Source organism: Maniola jurtina, chromosome 23 (genome assembly GCF_905333055.1).
Source record: "Maniola jurtina chromosome 23, ilManJurt1.1, whole genome shotgun sequence".
NCBI classification, from domain to species: Eukaryota; Metazoa; Arthropoda; class Insecta; order Lepidoptera; family Nymphalidae; genus Maniola; species Maniola jurtina.
In genome coordinates, this window is record NC_060051.1 from 5,978,427 (window position 1) to 6,004,901 (window position 26,475).

General features: G+C 34.7%; 1 protein-coding gene and 1 long non-coding RNA gene across 3 annotated transcripts in view; one reads left to right on the forward strand and one right to left on the reverse strand.

Moving 5' to 3' along the window:
- LOC123877245 (transcriptional activator cubitus interruptus) overlaps positions 1-26,475 on the forward strand; it is a 156,979-nt gene that overhangs the window by 17,827 nt on the left and 112,677 nt on the right. The gene's annotated exons all lie outside the window — the stretch shown is intronic.
- On the reverse strand, positions 82-10,128 carry LOC123877265. The gene is made up of 3 exons (XR_006798544.1): positions 10,119-10,128; positions 6,825-6,827; positions 82-130 (listed from the first exon to the last, which is right to left on the reverse strand). It is a non-coding gene; the product is annotated as an uncharacterized LOC123877265 (long non-coding RNA).

Here is a 26,475-nt window from a genome sequence, read left to right on the forward strand (position 1 = left end):
TATTAGAAAACTTGAAGACAAAACACCATCATTTTGGCAGTTGACATCATACATTTTTGAAAAGACTATTATTGGTCGGACTTGCCACGACACAAGTGTTTGGCAATGCATGAAGTGATTTCTAATACTACTAGCTGATACCCGCGACTTCGTTCGCGTGGATGTAGGTTTTTAAAATTCCCGTGGGAACTCTTTGATTTTCCGGGATAAAAAGTAGCCTATGTGCTAATCCAGGGTATAATCTCTCTCCATTCTAAATTTCAGCCCAATCCGTCCAGTAGTTTTTGCGTGAAGAAGTAACAAACATACACACACACACACACACACACATACAAACTTTCTCCTTTATAATATTAGTGTGATTCCGAAGTAAGCGTAAAAAATGATGATCCAAACTTCATAGTCGCTGATCGTTCCTCCCTGTGCTGGGGACAATAGGTAGTGAAACTTTCGTCTTTTATAAAATAACGAAGGTCTGGCACCTGCTGGCTCTCTTTCTATATTGTGAGGAAAGCTCAGGCATGCGGGTCTCCTCATGATGTTTTCTTCAAGTTAAGATGTATAATAAAAAAATCATGGGAACTGAAATTAACTTGTGTAAGTATTAAAAATAAAACAAGTTTTAGTCAACCCTACGTGCGCGGGCGCAGGTAAATATTGACTTGCGCAGTAAGCTGCAGCGAGGCGTCACGGCAAACTGCCTCCGCAAACATTTGCCTGTTTGTCATCTCCCATCGGCCATGGTGCCCTGGTATCCAAATTTTGGAGGCACATCATTTTTATCTATTTATTTTTAAGCCCCGACCGAAAAAGAGGGGTGTTATAAGTTTGACGTGTGTATCTGTGTATCTGTCTGTGGCATCGTAGCTCCTAAAGTAATGAACCAATTTTAATTTAGTTTTTTTTGTTTGAAAGGTGGCTTGATCGAGAGTGTTCTTAATTATAATCCAAGAAAATCGGTTCAGCCGTTTAAAAGTTAATAGCTCTTTTCTAGTTACTGTTACCTTCACTTGTTGGGGGTGTAATAAATTTTTAATTTACACTTGTCTTAATATTTTCTCCTACTTAGCTAGTAGAATTTTTGATACTCCGCGTTACAAAGTAGCCTATGTCACTATACTTTATATTTTACTATATTTTACTACATATTGCTTTAGTTTTAAGTTTACGTAATTAATTATCACCACTACATCATCTTACAAATCCAACAATTGACAGTCAAAAATTGTACAATATAACAGTTCTTTGAATAAACTATTTGACTTTGACTTTGACTTATATTCATGCCAAATATCACGTCTATCCGTTGCTCCGTTGTAGCGTGATTGAAGGACAAAAACCAACAAACCTGTAAACCAAAAACAAACATACTTTCGCGTTAATTATTATTTATTAATATTATAATATGGGTAGTGAAGTACATAGTTGCTAAGAACGAGACTCAAGTTCCTAGAAGATACCATTTTCACCTCTCAATAGTTGGAATCTAAGGCCTAAGGGCATTGAAATAAATAAATACAAGCTAATAAGTACGCGCCGAGTGCACGTTCAGTCCCCGGGTGATAAAGTCGCAGAACGCGCTCCGCTAGGGATTGCAAAAATAATATCGATAACGATAAAAAATATTCATTTAATGCTATTCATTCGAAAGTGCGTCTATTTGTCGTCTCGTATCTGTTCACGCCCCATCCACATAACCGATTTTAACACTAACCGATTGGTACAGACATAGCTTAAATCCCGAAGGACATTTTTATCCTGGATGAATTAAAATGTATTTTGCAAATTGGTCCAAAACCAATCAAAAATCCAAAATCAAAAACCTGAAAAAAAAATGGATATACATGCATAAAAAAGGATCCGAATTGAGCACCACTTCCTTTTTGGAATTCGGTTAAAAATAAAAGAGTTTCCACGGGATTTTTAAACAACCAAGGCCACACGGATGAAGTCGCTAGCATTATCTAAGTAATAATAAAGCTAGCTCGCATAAACATCTTACATGACTATACATTTGGATTATTGGCATGAAGACAAAATAAAAAACATGTTCGTGTTTGTACTTCTTAAAAAAACAATTCTGTAATGTTTACTTGAGCTGAGTTGCCAAAAAGTAGATTTACTTGATGATAGATTTAAAAAAATCTTTGATTAGAAAAACGTTTCTATTTATATGTGATTTATTTGTGTATGTTATAATTACAGATTCTTTTTATAACTATATCTAGAGTAGTAATTTTATTTATCAGAATGATGCATAAGTAATCGTTCTTAATTTATGGCAAGTTATGTTCAGTTTTCTAGTATTTGACAGGTGTTTATGAGACTTCAAATTTATTATCGAATATTGAATGTAGATAAATATTCATGACTATTGGTCTGATATTATGCGGCGATCTAGTTATCAAAGTTAAACGAATACAAATAAACAAGAAAAAGGCGGATCGGGAGATAAATGTGTGGTAAATTGTACATGAGTTTACAAAATGTGGTGGTGAGAGTTATGACCCCTTATGCAATAAAATAATATTAATAGTTAATACAATATTTATTGCTGTTGCCGACTGGGTAGGTGCCACCACGGGAATCCATATATGTATTTCAAACTTAGAATGTATTCCATTGTATGTAGCATTTAAACTTTTTAGTTTGCAGTTAAAGAATGTACCTAAATATAGAGCTTTTCGTAACTTAAAAAGTTACCATACCACCTGAATCCATCTTTATTAATAAGTTTTGGCTGACTCTACAATAACATTTAACCAACGAGAACAGAAACTAAGCTTTATTGATATTTTAAACAACTTGAGTTTAGATCTGAAAGTTTTAAATTAATTAATTTATTTATTTAGACATCTGTTGTAGATTGAGACAATTATAAGAGAAGCTACACAGTCATGAGATATAAACAAGTTTTAATCAAGATCTGACTTAATCTCGAAGCATATAGTATAGCAACAATACATTCCTTCATATAAATTATTGAGAAGGCAAGAAAACAAATTATACAATCGAACTCAACACGAAATAATGGATCGAACAAACAAGAACACTTCATTACAGCGAACGAAACAAAAGCACAATAATATCACGCGAGGATATCAATGCATTCGATAACATCCCTATGCTTTCTTCGACAATAATGGTCGGGGCGTGGTACCACAAAACGAAGACTAAGATCACGGAGTTGCAGCAGTACTAGAGGCAGTAATGTTCCGCAAAGTTGCCTCAGTTGCCTGATGTACAAGTAACAGTTATGCTTTGTGTCCATCAGTAAACTGGTACTGGATACGCCTTAACATGAAAGTTGTAATTTTCGTATTGTTATATTCAAAATTGTTATGATTAGCTGAATTTATGGTGTTCTTGAAGCAACAGTGTTAGGTAATAGTGAGAGAGTGTCAGCCAATCATAGCGTTCCTTACACTGTGGCTAGTGACAAATTGGATTAAGAATATTATTATAAATTCAGTTCATTAAAAAAAATATAGATATAACTTTCGCAAAATAAGTACATCTTCTGTCTAACTTCTTGATTTTTTCTACCAATTCTATTCCTATTTTTGCCATAATATGACTATAGCAATTAAAAGATATACAAATTTTAAAATGTTTACTTTTTAGTACAGATATTCTAATAGGTATTAGGTATTATATAATGAGCACTTTATGGAGCCTTATCACAAAATACAAAATTTCTAAACTATGTGCGTTTAATGTATGAGGTTTGCTCCTCCAGTGAGTGCTATCTCTCTGACGGAGGCACAGACAGGTATATTGTTATTACAACGTGACGAATATGTGTATAACGTACGCGAGGTTTGTGTGTGCGAAATGATAGGTGTTGGCAAACGAAAGCTGATACGTTTTTAAGTGATTGGGCTTCTTGTATTGAATTGTACATTAAACACAGGCACAGTGCTTGTATGTGGCACCTAGTTGAGAAAATTTTGATAGATTGTATCATGTAATCATCTCAGTTCTGTGACTGATTGTTTGACAGACAGACATAGGTACAGACTAAATTTGCTGACCTGTAGAGATCTTTGAAATTTGGAGATTATTCCTTAAAAATCTTAGGGCTGTATTAAGATTTTGGAAAATTCTTTTAGCGAGATCTTTAAAAAACCTAAAGCAAGTGAACGATCTTGAGGAAAATAGCTAATCAAGTATAAAATAAGTTTTATGCTAAGGCTAGATTTTACCCGGAAGGTCGGGTTGAGCCGTAAGCCAGGACCTGGCTTACCGCTCAACCCGACCTTACTCAACAAATTTTGATTCAATTTATTACTGTATGTAGGTTCGACTAGGCGCTTTCAAACTCCAAAAACGTAGCAAAAAAACTGACACCTATAACAAATTGACAATAATTTTACTGTTCTCGATGCATACAAGTTAACACTTAAAAAAATTGAAGAAAATAAAAATCAAATAATATTGAATGATTAATAAATTTATTACTTAAATTTAATGATTAATTAATTTTATCGATATTGGTTTTCAACACTAATAAGTAATAATCAACACTACTTAATATAATGTTTAGATAGCTAGTTGATAGCTATTCCATTGGCTATTCCTAATTATGCAAAGCTCTTTAATAATAAACTTTATTTAATGATTATTATTTATGAAGTGCTATATTTTTATTAGTATTTTATTTTATGCGTGCCAGTTTTGCTTGGGTGAAATTTTGAAAATCCGAAGGGGTCTCAATTTATGGCGTCAGCCTGGAAGAGGTCACTATAGTAATAAGGCCGCCCTTTGTCTGCTATTTTTCCTGTACTTTACTATGTGTCATAGTTTATAAGCAATAAAGTATTTAAACAAATAAATTAATTATATTTGGACATTTAGATGATACGCGCAATTTCATAAAATCTTGCGGGAACTTTTTGATTTTCTGGGATAAAATTAGCCTCTATACTTGATATGGATAGGTAGATTAGGTTTACTGTAAAATTATAGACACTCTAAATGATTAGTGAAAAGGTGATTGACTGACTGATTGATTTATCAACGCACAGCTCAAACTACGGGATGGATTGGGCTAAAATTTAGCATGCTGATAGCTATTATGAAGTAGACATCCACCAAGAAAAGATTTTTGAAAATTCAATAAAGAAGATAAAACAGGGTTTTCAAATTTGTGTTGTCCACGCAGACGAAGTCGTTGACATATGCTAGTTTTTACATAAGTGTCTCAAAAAACAACGGCCACTCTAATTTCAAAGCATCTATCAAAGATTTTCAAGCTTTACACTTCCCAGGCTCGTTACACGATTCTCCACACATTATTAACTTGTGACGTCGCCGAGGTAATTTAAAAAGACGCACCACATTACATTGAATGTTCTTTAATGATAGTGATGGGCCGCTCTCGGTTCTATATAATTTAGTAAGGATTGAGTTATTAGAAGTACCTCGAAAGATACGAATGGAAACGCGTACGTACTGGTTTGGTATAATGTGGTGGGTTTTTGAATGTCTTAATGTGATTTTGATACGGACGGTGTTGAGTGGCGGTGTTTTTTAAGAGATGAGTATTCCCGCCTTGGTTTATTATGTTTAAAAAGTGTAGACGATTAGAAGTGTTTGGATGGATGGACTAATGTGTGACCATTTTCAACCGCCGATATATTTCGATGAGTGTGACAATATATTTTATCAAACGAACATGCAATATATTGAAGTTGTTATCATAGGTTGTTATTGATGCTGTCCATTTAGATTACCAACGCTCCGAAGGTTATGTCGGAGATTTTAGTACTTACTTCAATACTTTATTACATACTTCAATACTTTATTATTAACTAGATTAACATTACATTTATTTCAAACATTAACATAATTCTTATCTCATAGTTAAGTGTTGTTAACTATTAATTATATCACACAGATGATTTATTAAACAGAGACAATGAAATATTTATACAATTTTTTGGGGTTCCGTACTCAAAGCGTGCCAATGGGACCCTAATACAAAGTCTCCGCTGTCCGTTCATCCATCCGTCTATCTATCAGCGGGCTGTATCTCGTGAACCGTAATAGGTAGAGAGTTGGAAATTTTCACAGAATTGCCTCTACAAAAACGAATAATAAATATGTATTTCAAAGTTAAAAAAAATTAAAAAGCGTTATTTCTTCTACGATGCTACGGAACCCTTCGTGTGCGAATCCGACTCGCACTTGGTCGAGTTTTTTCTTATTACAAATTATTCTGGTCCTTGGAACCAGATCGTGGGCGTAATTTTGTCGCTTTCTTAAAGCCCTCTCGAATTGATTACGGATTTTTTTTGTCTCGCATTGTAGGGTAATCACCGCATGTCTTTATCGTCATAATGATCTCGGATTAACATGTTGGGCTACTCGGTCGATGACGACGCCTGAATCTTGATTGTGTTTAGATTTTAGAATACAATCCAGATGATTGTACCTACGTGGTCTAATGGAATTTTGTTTGGAGTTATTGTAATTTTAAGCCATTGCATATTCATTTCAAACATTTCAATGTTTTAACCTTCTTTAAAAAAAACAGACCAAGTGCGAGTTAGACTCGCGCACCGAGGGTTCCGTACTTGGGTATTTTTTCGGACATTTTGCACGATAAATCAAAAACTATTAAGCTTAAAAATAAATAAAAATCTGTTTTAGAATGTACAAGTAAAGCCCTTTGAAATGATATGTCACTTGGTGTAATTATCTTACTTTGAAAATTGAAACACATTTTAATTTTTTTTTTTCAGTGATGTAACCGCAAATTCACGGTTTGCGGATTTTTTCATTTACCTGTGCTGTAAGACCTACCTGATAAGTTTGTACACTTTCTATCGGCATCCTAGTGTACTTACTACTACAGCCAGTATCTAAAACCTGATTGATTTTCCATTACTTGAATTAAATATATAAATACGTGTAGGTAGGTGTTTTTTCGATCGGAACGCCGACAAACATTTCTTATATCCAATGTAACGGTACACTCGTCTATTACAAAATAATTTAACCAAGCCTCCTCACTGAATGCGCTTTGTCATCACAAATTCTTTATCTAGCCGAGTTTGGGGCTCTAATGACGTGAATTGCTTATTCTTTTGAAAGGCGGTAATTAATTAATATTTTGATCCCGGGATCCCGTGTATTCGAAATTGATCGAATACTTGTTTGGTTGTAAATTGAAAAAAGTGGCATGTGAGAGTTTTATAGTATTTGTACAGAAAGCATACATATTCCATGTGAAATGATTAACGTCGTATGGTTTTCTTTCTTCTGTTTTTAATGGTCAATATTACTGAGAATCAATCTGGATAAGGTATTACGATAACAGCATAACTTACCATTTAATCACGACATCTCTAAATTAAAAAAAAAAAATCATTATTTGACTCCAATGATCCTGAAATTCTCATTTTCCAAACAATTCGCCGAAAAAACTATAATTCAGTATGATATTATTCTTAGTTAATAAAGCATTGTATACCATACTTTTTGTTTAATGATATAATGGCTCGGCGAACTGAACCATTAAACAATGCCCAACATAGAAGTCAGGAATCTGAAACAAAAGAATCTAAACGCTCGAAAGCGGTACCGAAACAAGTCCTAACGAACTCGGAATACCTTTTTTATTTTACGTTAGCAAGACAGCATGTCGGCGCACGAGGTCGCTTCGGGCGATTTGGGTATTTTTTGGGTTCCGTACCTCATAATGGGACAAACAAAACCCTTTTACCCTTCCAGGATCACTTACTGTCTGTTCGTCGCTCTATCCGTGTGTCAAGAGACCATTATTTATTGGAGGTTACCTCAAATCTGAAACTTACATCAAAAGTCTATAGCCTTTTATTGCTGAAAATGAAATAAGTTTTTTTGAAGTTGAAATAAGGTTTACGACCCTACAGTTGTATGATTCGCTTACTTAGGTACTTACCCGAAGTTCAAAGAGACGGCTTTAGATAAAGAAGCTTTTCGTATGATGTCTGCTAATACTTCGTTTCAAAGAGGGCACGATGATGATGATACTAAAACCGCCACTCACTGACTGATTATCAAAATCGGTGATCGAAAATCTTAAAATTTAGCTAATCTTGTGCCACAAGTAAAGAATTAAATCCGAAAATCAGTTAGTAAATGAATTCCAATACGTAGGTACAATATGTAAAACTGGAAATACGGATATACGGAACTCTATCAGGGTGCGAGCCCTACTCGCTCTTGACCGTCTTGTTTCCTTCCATGCCGATGTGCTTGCCCTCTCGGCTTGTTCTTGGGGTAATGGCTTCATTATACCACTCGGAATCTCGGAAAAGAAGCTTCGGGCCGCCCGCGAAACTGGCCACCTTTATAACGCGGTGGGCTGTGCACTTGACTTAAATGCAGACTTTGCTCATGTCTTACCTTTTATATTTTCTTTAAATTCCTCTCATTTCTTATATTCTATTCTTTTTCTTCTCTTGTCTTTCCATTATTGAAGGTTAGCCGTCATTTCATTATATTAGGTTCTATTCTATAACTCTTTACTACTCTATAAATTTGAATTATACTTATCGCCGTATATTTGTTTATTTATACGATCACGCAAAACCACTCGATCAATTGAGACGAAATTCGAGCAAATCCCAGATTTCAGTAATTACTGCTCCAGTTATTGTCAAAATTGACTTACTCAAAGATATTAAAATGTATTCAATATTCATTATACCGGTTCCACTAGAATGTCGTACAGCATAACTTGTCCATGCGGACAAAGGTAAGGAAAAATGCTACTTATAATAATAATGTATTGCTTACATTTAAAAAAAAAAACATTTTATTAATATGTCTTTTATTACCGCAGTCTTTAAAAAAGTCAATGTTACAAATAAAGTTATTAAATATGGCGCAAAAACTTAACAAACACGCATTACATGATAATTTATTAAAGTCAAGCTTATTAGTTTAGTTCCACATTTTGACATGTAAATTAAATCTTTGACAGCGTACAATCAAAATCGTTAAAGTGATCGTGGATGAGTGATTATGTAATTATGCACTCAGTTTTGTGAATTTTCAGGCGGCTCGTATGGTTGCCTTCCCATTTTCGAATACTGTTTATCGGTTTTTGCCTTTTATTTAACGAAAAAAAGTGTAATTTAAAGTAAACTTCCCCAAAATCATTCGGTAGTTGCACCTGTTCGCTGAATTTATTTTAAGTTATCGATACCTTAAAGTTTCACAGCACTACTCTTTTACTAGTACAATAAAGATTAATTTCCTTGCAAATTTCCTCGAGTGTCGATACCAATCTATACTAATAAATAAAATTGGAGTGTCTGTCTGTAATTTCGAAATAACTACCTCATATTAAGCTCATATGGTTATTTGAACGATACCATAACTGAATCACACGTTTTTAAAATTTTTGTCTGTCTGTCTGTCTGTCTGTCTGTCTGTCTGTCTGTCTGTCTGTCTGTCTGTCTGTCTGTTTGAAAAGGCTAATCTTTGGAACGGCTGAACCGATTTTGACGGGACTTTCACAGGCAAGTAGAGGATTGACCAGGGCGTAAAATAGGCTACTTTTATAACCGACTTTCAAAAAGGGAGTTGTGTTTTTCTACCTATGTACACCGAAATCTCCGAGATTTCTGAACCGATTTGCGTCATTTCTTTTTTAATCGATAGAGGAACTTTGCGACATTGTTTCATAAAAAATTTCAACCAAACCAAACCAATCCACGCGGGCGAAGCTGCGGGCATCAGCTAGTCGATAAATAAGTGTCACGTCACTAATTTGCCGATTTGCAATCACGGGGGTCTCCCAACGGTCCCAAATAATGACAGGTTTTCTTGAAAATTCGTTGAAGAATTACCTCTCAAGTTGTTTTTGAGAAAACCGATGTTACTTTTAACGATAAATCGTTGTAGTTATCGGAGGACACTAATTTTATTCTTGTTTTGATTTAATTGTATTCTACTCGTATGTATTGTTAAAATTAGTAATTTTTTAAAAGGATGTGAATTTTAGGTATTCCAGCTTTAGTTTATTCGATTACATCTGTTTATCTATATTATGCGAGAATACAAGTTGTCATAGATACCTATTAAGGAACAGAAATGGTCCGTAGGGTAGGTTTAAAGAAAACTGAAGGAAATTTTGAGATGGTTGAAGTTGAATGTTTGTAAGGTGGTATTTCTACGTTACCTGTGTAAGTACAACTGGCGTCAGGTAAAAAAAACTCTGGAGTCTGACCGCAGTGCAGGGAATGTATCTGCAGAATGGTATTGTTCCTTTACTTTTTTCAATATGAGTCAAAGCGCAAATTCAAAAGACAGAATTAAATTTTTTTCGCCAACTGTAGATAGGTAATAAATAGTAAAATATTCTTGCTAGTCGGATTGCGGCGATTAAAGATCAGCGAAGCTGTCTTAGGCTGATATCTATGTATACCGCGTACTTTGACTTACTCAGACTTAAGTTTCAGCTAAAAAGAGACAGATTCATATCAGCTATATAGCACTGTTTCGTTTTAACAGTGTCTTAAGTTAGAGCTAAGTCAATGTGCGCTCTGTAGATCTAAGCCTTAGAATAAAATAAATACACCATACGATAAATCGTACCAGCTCTGTATCAATATCGTGCTATCTAAAAATTTTCTTTCAGTAGAGGCGCGACTGTTTTATCTTTACTCATGTGGTTTGACTTTGTACCTTGTAATTAGGTACGCCGTGGCATCACGGCAATCATTCCTTCCAATAACTCGACATGGGGGAAATAAGAGACATGCGAAAGTTATTCTTTTAAATATTTTTAGGGGTCCGTACCTCAAAAGGAAAAACGGAATCCTTATAGGATCACTTCGTTGTCTGTCTGTTTGTCCGTCCGTCCGTCCGTCCGTCGTGTCTGTCAAGAAGACCTATAGGGTACTTCCCGTTGACTTCGAATCATGAAATTTGGGAAGTAGGTAAGTCTTATAGCACAAGTAAAGGAATGAATCCGAAAACCGCGAATTTCTGGTTACATCATTAAAAAAAATTAAAATGTGTTTCAATTTTCAAAGTAAGATAACTATACCAAGTGGGGGGGGGGGGGGGGGGTGTATCATATAAAAGGGCTTTACCTATATATTCTAAAACAGATTTATTTTTATTTTTATGCATAATAGTTTTTGATTTATTAACCCCCGACCCAAAAAGAGGGGTGTTATAAGTTTGACGTGTGTATCTGTGTGTCTGTGTATCTGTGTATCTGTGTATCTGTGTATCTGTCTGTGGCATCGTAGCGCCTAAACGAATGAACCGATTTTAATTTAGTTTTTTTTGTTTGAAAGGTGGCTTGATCGAGAGTGTTCTTAGCTATAATCTAAAAAAATTGGTTCATCCGTTTAAGAGTTATCAGCTCTTTTCTAGTTTTCTTGTAGAAAAGAAGGTTAGATAACCGTTAGGTTCATAATATTATGTCAATAGACAAATGTCAAGCTGTCAAGATGGACGTTGCCTAAATACATAATTATTTATTTGAAAATGATGTTTTGGAAAACTCAAATACTTTGGATCGTCGGGGGTGTTATAAATTTTTAATTTACACTTGTCGTGCAAAATGTCGGAAAAATACCCGAGTACGGAACCCTCGATGCGCGAGTCTGACTGGTACTTGGCCGGTTTTTTTAATTAGTGTTATATAAAGATAAGGAATCTTTTAATTATTTTTAAACAATTTTAAAATTTTATTGCAGTATCTTTATTATGTATATTTTTTATTGATCTTTTAAAATCTTTAGTACATTTTAATGTGTAAAAAAGTTTCTTCTTAGTGATAAAAGGGTGCACAGTTTTCATACGGAACGAGTTCTTTGTGTATTTCAACTAGCAAAGATCCGTGGCTCCGCTCGGCAAAAAACTAACTCCTCTTTATTCTTCAATAAAGGATAAAGGATGCCCGCGACTTCGTCCGCGTGGATTTAGACTTTTAAAGGTCCAGAGGGAACTGTTTGATTTTCCGGGATAAAAAGTTGTCAATTTCAGAGACGCAAGCTACCTTGGTACCGAACATGTAAATCCGTTAAGCGGATGGGTCTTTAGGAATCCCGTGGGAAATCTTTGATTTTGATGTGGACTACACAAATTTTAAACCCCTATTTTGCACCATTAGGGGGTCGAATTTTCAAAAATCCTTTCCAAATGGATATTTACGTCATAATAGCTGTCTGGATACCAAACAGCCCGATCCGTCTAGTAGTTTGAGCTGTGCGTTGACAGATCAGTCAGTCAGCTTTTCCTTTTTAACCCTCGAGCCAAAACGAGGGGTGTCATAAGTTTGACGTGTGTATCTTTGTATCTGTTTATTTGTCTGTGACATCGTAGCTCCTAAACTAATCAACTGATTTTAATTTAGTTTTTTTGTGTTTGAAAGGTGGCTTGACCAAGAGTGTTCTTAGCTATAATACAAGAAAATCGGTTCCGGCGTTTGAAAGTTATCAGCTCTTTTTTAGTTACTGTAACCTTCATTTGTCGGGGTCTATAAATTTCTAATATACACTTGTATATATTTAGATTAGATTAGATATAATTTGAGTATCAATCAGGTGTGATATAACTTGATCTCTATAATTTTTTTTAAAACTCTTTGGAGCTTTTTAACTGTGGCAAATAATAACAGATGTATTCCTAAACACACATTAAGAATAATTAAATTAAATTAAAAACTAAATCTAAATTATTAAAACAAAGAACCTAAAACTAATAACCTTAAAAAATATAATATTAATTTTATTTATATATGGTATAACTCGTAGTTCATATTATTACAAACGCGTAATAAATAGTGTAAATACCATAATTACAGTGGCAAGGCAATCGCAAACGTATGTACAGCGCCAACAGACGCGTGCTATAAATGATTATTGTACGTGAGCGTTTTATAACTTTATAGCTTGAGTGCAGTGACTGGCACAGATGGTAATAATACTATGTGGTATAAAATTCTAGGACCCAGCTTGACTTGTGTGTGATAAAAACAATCTCAGAACTACTTAATCTAAAAAAGTATTGATATGGTTTTATTCATATCGGTAGAAAGATAGACAGAGTTGCCATCCGAGGGAAACTGGAGCGAGTAAGCAAGATAACTATAAACAAAAGTTTAGTGCATAGTGCAAAATATTACAAGTGTAAATTAAAAATTTATAACACCCCCGACAAGTGAAGTTTACAGTAACTAGAAAAAAGAGCTGATAACTTTCAAACGGCTGAACCGATTTTCTTGGATTATAGCTAAGAACACTCTCGATCAAGTCAACTATCAAACAAAAAAAAAAACTAAATTCAAATCGGTTCATTAGTTTAGGAGCTACGATGCCACAGACAGATACACAGATATACACGTCAAACTTATAACACACCTCTTTTTGGGTCGGGGGTTAATAATTAAAGTAAGTGGTAAGGTAAAAGTATAACGCCCCCGGTTACAGGACGTGAGCTTTAAGGTGCCCAGTGCCCACGCACTCGAACTGAACTGCAGCTGAACTGCGCGTCGCGGCAGCGCCCCGCACGATATTCTCTCCAGTCGTGACGCGCGTACCGCGTAGCGCGTCACTGCCGCGCGTCGCGGCTGGAGAGAATATCGTGCGGGGCGCTGCCACGACGCGCAGTTCAGCTGCAATTTAGTTCAAGTGCGTGGGCACCTTTATAGACCAAGTGTCTGCCAGTGGCACAGTCGAGAACAATTATTATTACCTATAATATATTTTTAACTTTCTTACAAGGCTATTTAATATCAAAATAATATGTTTAAAGAAGCTTACCGTAGCAAAAAATCTACTTCTATAGGCTACTTATATTACGCTCTCCAGTTTGAGTTCACAGTTCTTATATCGCGGCTCTGCCAGACAAATGGCGCCCATTTGTACTATTTACTACAAATGGGCGTTTTATAAGGAGCGAGAAGATGCAATTTCGTTCGAGTTTAGGTTTTTAAAATCCCATGGGAAATCTTTTATATTCCGAGATAAAAAAATGCTATTCCCATCTCTTGGTACTGGCTATCTCCAATTTTCGTCAAAATCAGCTTAGCGAAAGGCCGTAAAAAGTGCAGACCGACGCTTCTCCAAACTCGCATGCATATCACTATAACTTTTTATGGTTTTATTAATAAATTACTGTAAATACACGTATCTGTAATAGGTAACTATGGAGAGAATCGTGCGCAACGGCAACACTCAATAAAGGCGGGGTGCTATTATGATTATTGCACGTGGGCGCTTCATATGACTTCATAGCCGGGTGCTGCAGTGTAAATTGTATGACTAGAAAATTGTATTTATTTAACATCGTGTAGTAAAACAGAGCTACTTATTCAAGCTTTTCTGTTTTTTATCCTTGGCGTTTATTTGTTTCTTTATCTCCCTTTCTATTAGCTAGGTACGTTTATAATTTCAAGTCTCTATTTACTAGCGAAGTTTGCGAATTGCAAACTTTGCATCGAACAGACAAACAAACAGACACACAAAAAAGTGAGTTAATAAAAACGTATTAATATTAGTTTTCAAATAGCTCTTCTATTCTAATTAGGCCAGAAGCTTGCATGGAAACGATTGATACCCAGTTCTCTAGATTTCAAATATTTTAACATGGAAACTCTGATCTGAATATAAATCAAAGTTTCCCTACAAACGCATCCCTGGCATGCACAATTGCGCATACATGCACCTTCTGAGTAATATGTAAAGTATTTACGGGAACACACACACACGGGAATACATTCTATTAGCGTGGTGCTTTAGTTTTGATTCGCATGAGGTTTCGATGATAACGAAATACCTTCTTTAAAAGCTATTTACCAGTATGTGCCTACTTAAATTATTAGTCACGCCACCTTTCAAACAAAAAAAAAACTAAATTAAAAATGGGTTCATTATTTTAGGAGCTACTATGCCACAGCCAGATACACACGTCAAACTTATAACACCCCTCTTATTGGGTTGGGGGTTAAAAATATACATACAAGACAGTTGATATTATAATCTGATAAAATTCTCGTCGTTCCACATCTCATTGAGAATGTAACTATCAGGTAACAGTGTGGTCTGCTCGATGGACGAATCGATATCAACTATTATCTCGCCATTCTTCGCGCCGTGTTTACTTTGTAAACCGACGATTTATAAGTTAATCCAGAGGATTGTATCGATATAAAAACAATCGAGACGACGCCAATCGATTCTCGTTCGATAGTCGTCACGTGTGGTCGATTATAAGATCGGATAACTGATATCGCGCGTATATGCCATTATCTTGTGTTAAGGTCTGTACAGGTTGCTAAAGGGGATTTTAAGATTGGTATGTATGATTGTATTCCATTATCAGTATGATATTGATGTAAGTTAGTAATTGAGCGTAGATTTTAGTACCAATATAGGTACTTGTATATTACAAGAACGCAACATTCTCTATATGTTCAACTAGGCACTCGATGGGTCATTTGGAACAAAAATATTCTGTGACATTGATGTCAGAATATACCACCGAGTTTCTTGCTGGTTTTTCTGAGAAGTAAAGGCATTTAATGATTCAAGTAGATTTGATGATTCAAGAAGATTTGATGATAAGTAAGTACTTAGATACTTGTAAAATTTTATTTGAATAAAAATATGTCTACTCATTTTATTTTATTTTATACCCCATAATGAAAAATTTACTGCAGATTTAATTACATTTTTGTCTTTTTAGATATAGTTTTCAATTTACGTTTCTCTACTTCGAATTTTTAGTTTATCGTAAGTAATTGATAGTAAAAAAAAATTAACTCTTTTACTATACTTAAACATTTTTACTAACTAATACCTAGCTTCTAACATAAAAGTTACGCGTTGTTTATTTATATCTGTCCTAATTATTACGTCCATGAAAAATCTTACAACAGGCCAGACACAAATACAGAGGTAAACGGGCCACATATGCAAGGTCCTTTATATCTCTACCATAGGTATTACTCTGTCGAAACAGTACGATTTATAAGTTAATTTCTCCCACTGGATACACCAAGATCAAGCGAGACCATTAGCTATTAGTCGGCTTTTTATTGGCCTCCTAGCCTGATTTATTGCTAGGTAATTGAAGTTTCTATGATCACTTTTATTTATGAGTACGCCACCTACAGCATGTATTTTTATTGGTACTTCGTTTTTATTTCAACAAGCTGTTTCCCGCGGTTGCTCTCACGTAGTGTTCATTTTCATTGTCAGCCTATTAGCTAATATTTATAGGCTGGCAAGAGCTCTTTTTTTGGCAGCTGATCAAAGTCAAAGTCAAAATCATTTATTTAAATTAGGTACAATTGTACTCCTTTTGATAGTTGAAATTGTTTTTGTACGATATAGTGGTGATAATTAATTACGTAACTTAAAATTAAAGCCACGAGGGTTCCAAACGCGCCCAAGTCTGAGAAGAGCCCTCAACAAACTTAGCCGGGTATTCTTTTCATCATAGGATCATCTGATTCCTAGCAGCTTAGACTTTCGCGGAGACTCAATAGAGATAAGCTTGATATTATCGATAGGTTTCGCTTGAGCTTTTTTTTCAGAGGCCAAGGTCTGTGCCCCAGTCTAAGATAAAATATTTATAAATAGTCAAAATTAATATATTGTGCTTAATTCTGTTGTACACTATCTCTAAGCTAAACTAAATTGACTTGTCTTAAACGAATACTATCCTTTTCTATAGGGAACATTGTGAAAAGGATAGCACTATATTTAGACCTCACAATTTAGTTTAGTTTTGACATGGATACAACAGAATAAGCTACTATGCTAGCCACAGTATATTAATAACTAGAGAATGCCCGCGACTTCGCCCGCGTGGATTTAGGTTTTTAAAGATCCCGTGGGAACTGTTTGATTTTCCGAGATAAAAAGTAGCCTATGTCCGTCCCCGGGATATAAGCTAACCCTGAACTATTTCATCAGAATCGGTTAAACTGTTGGCCTGTGAAAAGGTAGCAGACAGACAGACACACTTTTGCATTTATAATATTAGTATGGATATTATGGAGATCTCTGTGCCTAATTTTTATCTAGATACTTTAAATTTATGAAACCGTGCAAAGGCAACAGACAGACTGACTCAACTTCGTGTTCATAATATTAGTGTGGAAAAATGAAGCTTCTATGATCGGTTTTATTTATGAGTACACCACAACCACCTACAGCATGTATTTTTTATTGGTGCCTCGTGTTAGTGTCAATGTTACCACGCTTCTAATTCTCGTCTAGTTTACTTGATAATTTGATACACCACTTATATCTTTTATTGATGTCCGATCAAACCTTCTATGCTTTTTTCTTTACCACTTCTTTAGTAATTTAACGCTTCTGTCTTCGTTGCATTTATTCTGTAATTTGTTTATGAAGAACTAGCTGATGCTATTCGTTCGCGTGGATATAGGTTTTTAAAATTCCCGTGGGAGCTCTTTGATTTTCCGGGCTAAAAAGTAGCCTATGTGCTAATCCAGGGTATAATCTATCTCCATTCTAAATTTCAGTCCAATCCGTCCAGTAGTTTTTGCGTGAAGGAGTAACAAACATACACACACACACACAAACACACACACACACACACATACAAACTTTTGCCTTTATAATATTAGTGTGATAGTGTGAAAATAATAATATAATCTTTTTGATTTTGTTATCAAGAACAATATTTTTAGGTTTAGGTACTATCACAATTTATTGTGCAAAAAAAAATTTTCAAAAGAAAAATAAAACCGACTTCAAAAACCAAAAACACTAAAAAGTAGAAAATAATTTTTGTTTAGCTACACATGTAATGTAATTAGGTATGAAGTCGAGCGAGCATATTAAAACAAAATTAGAAATCCAAGAGTGAAGCTCGCCCGACTTCATACCTAGGTACATTACATGTGTAGCTAAACAAAAATTATTTTCTACTTTTTAGTGTTTTTGGTTTTTGAAGTCGGTTTTATTTTTCTTTTGAAAATTTTTTATTTCACAATTTTTAGTGGCCTCACTGTACTATAATATGCTATGCCCAGTTAAAACCCTACTTTTTACTAAGCTATTACACTGATCGCGAGCAATTTGCTCTTATCCATTGAGGAGTTCTGTTCTCCATCTCCGAAGATATTCATCAGATCTTCACCAAATTTATATGGGACCACCTGCACAGTATACCCTTTCAAACAAAAAAATAATTTCTAAATCGGTCCAGGGGTCTTTGAGTAATCGGGGAACATACATAAAAAAAAAAAAAAATAAAAAAAAAAGATCCCGACGAATTGAGAACCTCCTCCTTTTTTGGAAGTCGGTTAAAAAAGGTTCAATTTTGATTTCAAGTATGTACATTCTATTGCATCTATCTGCCGATTGGTTTCTTATGATTTTCATCGTTCCACAATTTACTTAGTCTTCATAGAAGCTCTTGTATTTAATTAACTCCAGAATTCTCCCCTAAAACAATCGAGAAGATGTCATCAATTCTTTGTAACAATTGCTGAGTCTGTTGCGCGCAATCTGAAAGTTATGCTGTACTGGTAGATCTAAAATTAGTGCCTTACGCAATTAACAGTGTGAAAGAGGTATAATTTTTAAACCAGTCAACTTAGCTTAGTTTAGAGATTGTGTTCAACTGAATAAGTATCAATATTCCAATATCTATGGTCTTCTATCCCACTATATTCACTCATCTCATAATCAGTACGAATAAGTATGTCTTACTGGTCTTACTATCAAAACAGTGAATTATATTTATCTTATATCTCCATATCTAACGCATCATCTTGTAATCCAGATAGGGTATCAGTAATTAGTCTGTACACGGGCGATCATTAACTAAGCCCTTATGTGGGGTGTGCGTCAACACGTCAGCTCCTGCTAATTGACTAGATACCTCTTTGTACACCGGTGCCACTGTTTTTATTTTGCATTTCTTTTTTTTACGCCGCGTTACTTGGGAAGGGCTGTTAGTTTATAATTGTTTCTTATTAACCCTTTTTAAGAGGGCTCTCTCCGTCACTCGTTTCATACAATCGTAGTTCCAATTTCATTTGAATATAAAGCAACCAAAGTCCATGAAATTTTGCAGACATATTTTAGAAACTATATCTGTGCTTTTCCAGATTTCTGTTAAAATATTCGGTTTCAAAGTTACGCGGTCTTAAAAATTTTCATACAAATCTTTGAGCCTCTGTAATTTAAAAACTACATATTTTTAGAAAAATTCTAAACACCACAGACACAGATATTAGTTTCTAGAATATGTCTGCAAAATTTCATGGACTTTGGTTGCTTAATATTCAAATCAAATTGGAACTACGATTGTATGAAACGAGTGACGGAGAGAGCCCTGTTAAGCAATTTTTAAATTGAAAAATGTAAGTGGTGATTGTAATTAAACGGAGGATGTTTTTTCAATATTGTAGTGCTATCCATAGATGCACTTGACTATTAAAGGTACTTGTAAAAGTTTGATTGAGTAAAAATATTTTAAATTATGAATTTCTTGTTGATTTATTATTTAGGATAAAGAAATCAAATATATTATAGCTACCTATAATTATAATAGTTTTGAGCATAGTATGCATTAAAGTCAAATTACGTTTATGAAGGTTATTGTTTGGTCATAATATAATACACATGATACACGATAAGTTCATTGTAAGAATTAAAAAGTAGAGATAAGGAGAGTAAAATAGAGAGTAGATGGGGAAAGACTTACAAAAGAATATTATTATAGGTTGGAGTTAAATAATATTAGGAAGTTAAGGATAAAGAAAGGAAGAAGAATACGAACAAAGTGCTACGGCAAGTCATACGGCAAAGAAGAAGGTATTATGATATTATGTTAAGTACCAAATATGTAATATTTAGGTACTACAATATTATGTCTAACTATAAAATTAACAGATTTTATGATTTTAACAAATGAAATAAATGTAATGTCTAAGTTCTATTTGAATTTTATATTCATGGGTTGATTTTATTATAGATTGAACCCCTTGATGTTGGAAACGCCACCATTGAACCTAATTATTGTAAAAGGATGACACAGAATTTCCGAAAATTGAGTAATTTCATGCCCTTGCATCCACGGCCAGGAGGCGAGATGTTGTGGAAATTAATGAATCGGGTCAGATAAGATCAGCATCCAAAACGGCAGTGGGCGGGGCTTGCAGATGCGCGCTTTAATTAACGAGTGACAAACATTTGTTAAGGTGACCTTAATATATTAAGAAGAAACAACAATGTAACCCTTTGGAGATTGGAGTAAACATCTTTTTTGTGTCTGAGCCTAGCAAAATGATCATATCGTTAAAACTAGAAAAAACTCATATAAAAGACAAAGTCTTTGTTAGAAAGATGACTGAGTATGTCCAGTAGGATACGTCTATCGATTGACGATGATGATGAAGTTTGGCTTTTTAATTAAGACGGCATGATTAATAAACAGAATATTATGGCAAAAGTTATCCTTAATATAATTATTCTCAGTATAAAATTAAATTATACTATACAGGTCTCCTAGATAAGAGCTGTCTTGTCCCACAAGTTCCCAAAGGATCGTGTTTAGTAACATGCGCCAATACCCAACAGCTATGTGTCCACTTTGTTTTACTCAGCCCCTGTCGCCTAGGCCCGTGTTACCAGATAGGCGGTAATCTGCCAGGATCAGGTTTAAGATGTTAATCGCGAGTTGTCTTAGCGCGTTTCTTTGCTGGAGTCCAAGGTACAAGAGGCATACTTTTTCCTTCAGCGTGAACTTTACATGCATGAAAAGTAAATGAAATTACCTGTTTGTGATACTTATTGTTTTACTCAGCCCCTGTCGCATAGGCCCGTGTTACCAGATAGGCGGTAATCTGCCAGGATCAGGTTTAAGATGTTAATCGCGAGTTCTCTTAGCGCGTTTCTTTGCTGGAGTCCAAGGTACAAGAGGCATACTTTTTCCTTCAGCGTGAACTTTACATGCGTGAAAAGTAAATGAAATTACCTGTTTGTGATCCTTATTATTTTACTCAGCCCCGGTAGCCTAAGCCTGTGTTATCAGACAGACGGTAACTGCCAGAATCAGGTTTAAGATGTTAATCGCGAGTTGCCTTAGAGCGTTTTTTTTTATTATGGACCAAGTCACAAGAGGTATAATATATCTGTGGTCGGAAGGAAAAGGGGCACAAGTCGCATTTTTCACTAAAATTACAAAACCTCACTAATGAAATATATTATTTCAAGCTTCAAGGGAAAAAGGCATATTTTACGAAAACTTTATTTATTCCAGAATAAAAATTAAACAAAAATTGGGCACAAGTCGATTATCGTTTGTCTTAACCACTTCTTAACAAAGAATAGGGGCACAACTTAAATCATGCCTACTTGTAACAAGGTTTCGCAAAATTTTTGGTTTGGAATATGGCATCATGTCTACTTAGTTCTCAAATCGTTGCGTTTCAGAACAAAAAAAGCTCATGATAAACGACCGAAGTTGTACTGTTTAATTGTTTTGGTGTTTTTTTGGGCCAATTATTACTATCGAACCGTTAGGTAACCGATCCCATTATAGGACAACACTGTTTGTTAGGCACCTGGACCTTTGCGCAAGATTCCACCACCATTGTTATATTTAAGTCAGTTATAGATTCTTTTGTACTACTTCGGAAGTACCTAAGTAGGTAATAAGTTTTCTAATTTATTATTACTTAGTTAACGGTTTAGTTATAACTTATTTGTTATTTTTTGCTGTCAAAACGTGTCCGTAGTCCTACGCCCTACTCCTATAATTTTGTTGTATAATTTGTATATTACCGGTAAATTCAGAAATATATTTCTTACTAGCTGATGCCCGCAACTTCGTTCGCGTGGATGTAGGTTTTTTAAAAATCCCGTGGGAACTCTTCGATTTTCCGGGATAATCTATGTCCATTCTAAATTTCAGCCCAATCCGTTCAGTAGTTTTTGCGTGAAGGAGTAACAAACATACACACACACACACACACACACACACACACACACACACACACACACACACACACACACAGACACACACATACAAACTTTCGCCTTTATAATATTAGTGTGATTCTAGATTCATCTTACTCACAACGAAAGAAAGAGGAAGACCAACAATATAAGGTCCATTATAAAACTTAAAAGAAACAGAGGATACATTATATAAACCAAAAAGGAAGAATAGTTAGTGCGAGTAAAGTAAAACACATATCTATGAGTAAAACATTAATCAGATTGCAGCAAGAAATCTGCTTATAAAATTTACCTTTGAGCAGCAAAGTCAGATATTTCAAGAGTACTGAAACCATAGTGATTTCAATAAGAGAGTTTTATATTTAGCACAACTGATTTCACATGGTCCTAAAACGATTGTAGGTCCGTTTAACGATCAGTGGACAAAATTTATTTTTGGAAGAAATGTCAATTACATTGACCATGTATTTCGGGATTATATTGTCTGGAGTTTAGAAGTCTTAGTTGAAATAAGAATCTTTCAAACAGTCATTTTGTGAGACAGACAAATTTATGCGAACAGTTATTAAAAATCCTTCTTTGAAATATTCGGCATTAGTACAAGTAATGACAAAACTAGATCTTACAACTCCACCTTCTAAAATTTTGGAAGAAAAGAATAACTAATTCTTGACCACATAAGCTACTTACTTTATGACTTACCTAACTTATAGATCTCATTATTCACGACGACACACAGGCAAAACCTATCTTCTATTAGGCTTGAACTTAACAATTTATGTGGGAACGAAATGTATAAAGAAGACATATCCAGTTTCCAGATTACACTTTGGCAAAACATTTAAGAGCACTGGTCTTAAATTCAAAAGCCAATTCTAGACACGTGTAATACCTATGACGCGATACATATGATAATTAAATTAGTAGAGCCCATTGAAAAAGAGACACCAACTTGACAGTCATCAAATAAAAGCAGATTTTGCTAATCTAGAAAATTGAAGAAACAAAGAAACCTTCAGCAATGAAAGATTAACCTTTGGTTTGCAGCAATTCTTGTTAACATCACTTTTAAAAATAATTTACAGACATACAAAAATTAAATGTAATATAAATCTAAATCGAATATAATATAATATTTCATATAATATAATATTTAATATAATATAATATCAAAATCACATTTACATAAACATAGAATCATGTAAAAATCTGTGTTAATAACACAAATACTTCCAATTATTGAGATTTGAACCAGCTACATCCAGTGATCTAAGATTATAAGTATTTTTATCAAATAAATGAATAGTATAACAAACAAATTATCTTAATTTGTTCGTTTTTATTAATAACTACTTACTAAGAAAAAGGCCTAAGTTAGTATGACGTAAGGTTGGCAGCCGAAGTTGGGTTTAGAAAAGAGGCACAAGTCACATTAATTTAAAATATATAATAATAAATTAAAAAAAAATTGGATTAAATATTATATGAGCTCATTTACAAAAGAAAACTATAAATTAAATCACAATGTAATGTATATTTCAAAGGGTATCTTGATTTTAAGAAACGGTGTCTCGACTAATTTCTTTCTTTGGCCCGTACTGGCGAAACGAGCTGTAGCCGCGTATCTGACTTGTGCCCCTTTTCCTTACAAGCACAGATATAGGCGTATTTTTTCATTCAGCGATAGCAATGTTTTTCTAAAGCTAACGGAATTGCCTGCTTTGCAGTTTTACCTAATGAGAGATTTTTGCCAAAGAGGTAATTCAGGATCAGGTTTAAGATGTTAATCACGAGTTATCTTGCGCGCTTCTTTATTGTGATCCAAGGCACAAGAGACCTTTTCAGAACTTTTCAGAAAAGAAAAAGCAAAGGAAGGGAAGGAAGAGGATTTTTCAAACACGGAACCAATGATCTTTTTGGAGTGTACAAAAACACCTGCTTTAGATGTGCACACACCTTCTCATTCAAACTCTTCTCATTCTGAGAGGAGACTCGTGAGCTAGTAATGGATTCAATAATTTAATTCATCATCATGTGACGATAAATTGAATTATTGAATGAAGTATCTATTTAACTTATTTATATATCTACCTTGCAAAACACTAAAATATATTTTTATCTTTTTAAAAGAATATTAGTCATTTTAATTATGACTAACATTCCCCTTTCCCCTCCAACTAAGCGTAAAGCTTGTGCTAGGAGTGGGTGCGACAATAGTGCAACGGCTAAGGACTGAACCGCCAACCTTTCGGATTTCAGCCCGTTCCTATAACCATTGAGCTATTGAGGCTTGTTGTTTTTTATTGTTGTTGTATATCGTCCATTACACCATCCCCCATTCCATACACCATCTTAAACACTAATAAAGCATTGTGCTGGCAGGTAATTAACCCTCCCAGATTTATTGCCCCCACTGCGTGTCTCGATATATCTCGATACTATACATACCTATGAAACGAGTCGAAAATCGATTTCGTATCGAGGTTAATTGATATATAGTTGATTAACTTTTAATTTGGCAATGTTATTGATGTGCAAATGGTTTGCTCTTTGTATTTGTGTGGTTATAAGTTTCAATACATCTTATTTAGACAAAATTAGTCTTTATTCGATCAAGGGTCAAAGAGCTAATCTCAATAATCACATTAATATTATGTCGGCGAAAGTTTGTGTGTAACTGTAAGGTTATTTTTAAAAATTGATTTGAGTTGTCAAAAATAATATAAAATTATTAATTTACCTAATGCAGGTAGTTTGATAAAATCGATATTTGGCTCATTCGATGTCATACAATCTGTTGCTAGGAGGCCAACAAGATTGAACTTGCATAAATACGGGTGTTTCGAAGGTTTTAGTTGAGTCTCCTTCTGAGATTCGGAGCGATATCGCATATTTTCGGTATTTGGATTGTGAACTGAATAATTAGAGCGATGTGTGTGTCTGTTTGTTACTCCTTCACGCTAAAACTACTTGACGGATATGGCTGAAATTTGGAGTGGAGGTAGATATTATCCTGGATTAGCATATAGGCTACTTTTTATCCCGGAAACTTAAAGAGTTCCCACGGGATTTCGGAAAACCTAAATCCACGCGGGCATCAGCTTGTTATGATGAGCCGGCAATTCGCCATGACCAAAGAGAGATTAGTCGTAAAGCCTTTGCGTGCTCTCCGAAGCACATGAGTGTAATGGTAGATCCACACATGCCACCGGGTTCGGTTAGGTTAAGGGTATATGTGGATTCACCATAACGCCCCCAATTTCCCAACTCTAGGCTGCTAATCAAATTTTTTTTGTCCGAAAATCCAATAACTTATTTTGGACTCAAACATATTGACAGGTTTACGATGATTGCGATATTTATTGACCGTCTGCACCTTGCCGATAAGATTTTAACACCGAATGCGGTTAAATTAAACGAGAAACGAAAATGGCAGCTGTAAATATAAAGGGCACTTTTTGCTAACAAGAACTTCGCGATCCATCTGTGTTAATTACTTTACCATTACTTCTCTGTTTGTAGAAGCAATTAAAGTAATTAAATATCAATTTAGCGAACAAGTTAATTAATAAATAATTATCATGTGTTGTGTTAAAATGCACTTTAACCATACTTTAACATTTAATCCTTAATGACCGAATGGGGTAAAAATAACTCTTACTTACCTACCTCTAATAATAATAATAATCACTCTAACTTTTCAGGTTACCTATTTAGGTAACTTGAAAAGTTAGAGTGATTATTCAAGGGTTCACTAAAAGAATATGAACAATTTATAATATAAACTAACTTGCTTACATTGCTTGTGCTAAACCGTTATATCACATGTTTCGAGCCACAGGGTCAGTTCAGGTGAAAATATTGGCATTGCACTTGTGAAAGACTTTTATTGACGAAAAAACCGTCCAAGTGAGAGTCGAACTCGCACACAAAGGGTTCCATGCCCTTGTGAAATATTTTTTTTAATTTTTTTTTCTAATGTTTTGTGGTTACATCATGGTTTTCATGGTTTTCGGATTTTTCCGCTTATTTCTGCTTTAAGACATACCATTGATAAAATCATGCAATTTGGCTACCTCTAAGATTGCATGATTCTAGATCAACGGGAAGCACCCTACAGGTTTGATTCCCTTCACGGGTCTTGACTGACACGACAGACAGACAGACAGGCAACGAAGTGATCCTATAAGGGTTCCATTTTTCTCTGGATATAAAGAACCCTTAAAATAGTTCCACCAAGTCTCCCAGACTAAGATACCCCCCACAGGTTAAGTTATTCAAGATTTATGACTCATGTATTATAACTTACTGCAGTGTTTAAGTCTGTCCAGGCCCTTATTATAAAGCTCATGTCCTTAATATCTAGTAAAGCCGGTACCACACTGTCGTTAAGGCACACACACACGATAATTAAAGAGCCCGGGATGATAAATAACGAACCGTCCAAGTTTTTACCCCAGATGTCATTATCTCCACTGACTCTATCAGACGTCACTTGATTATGTAGGGTGGA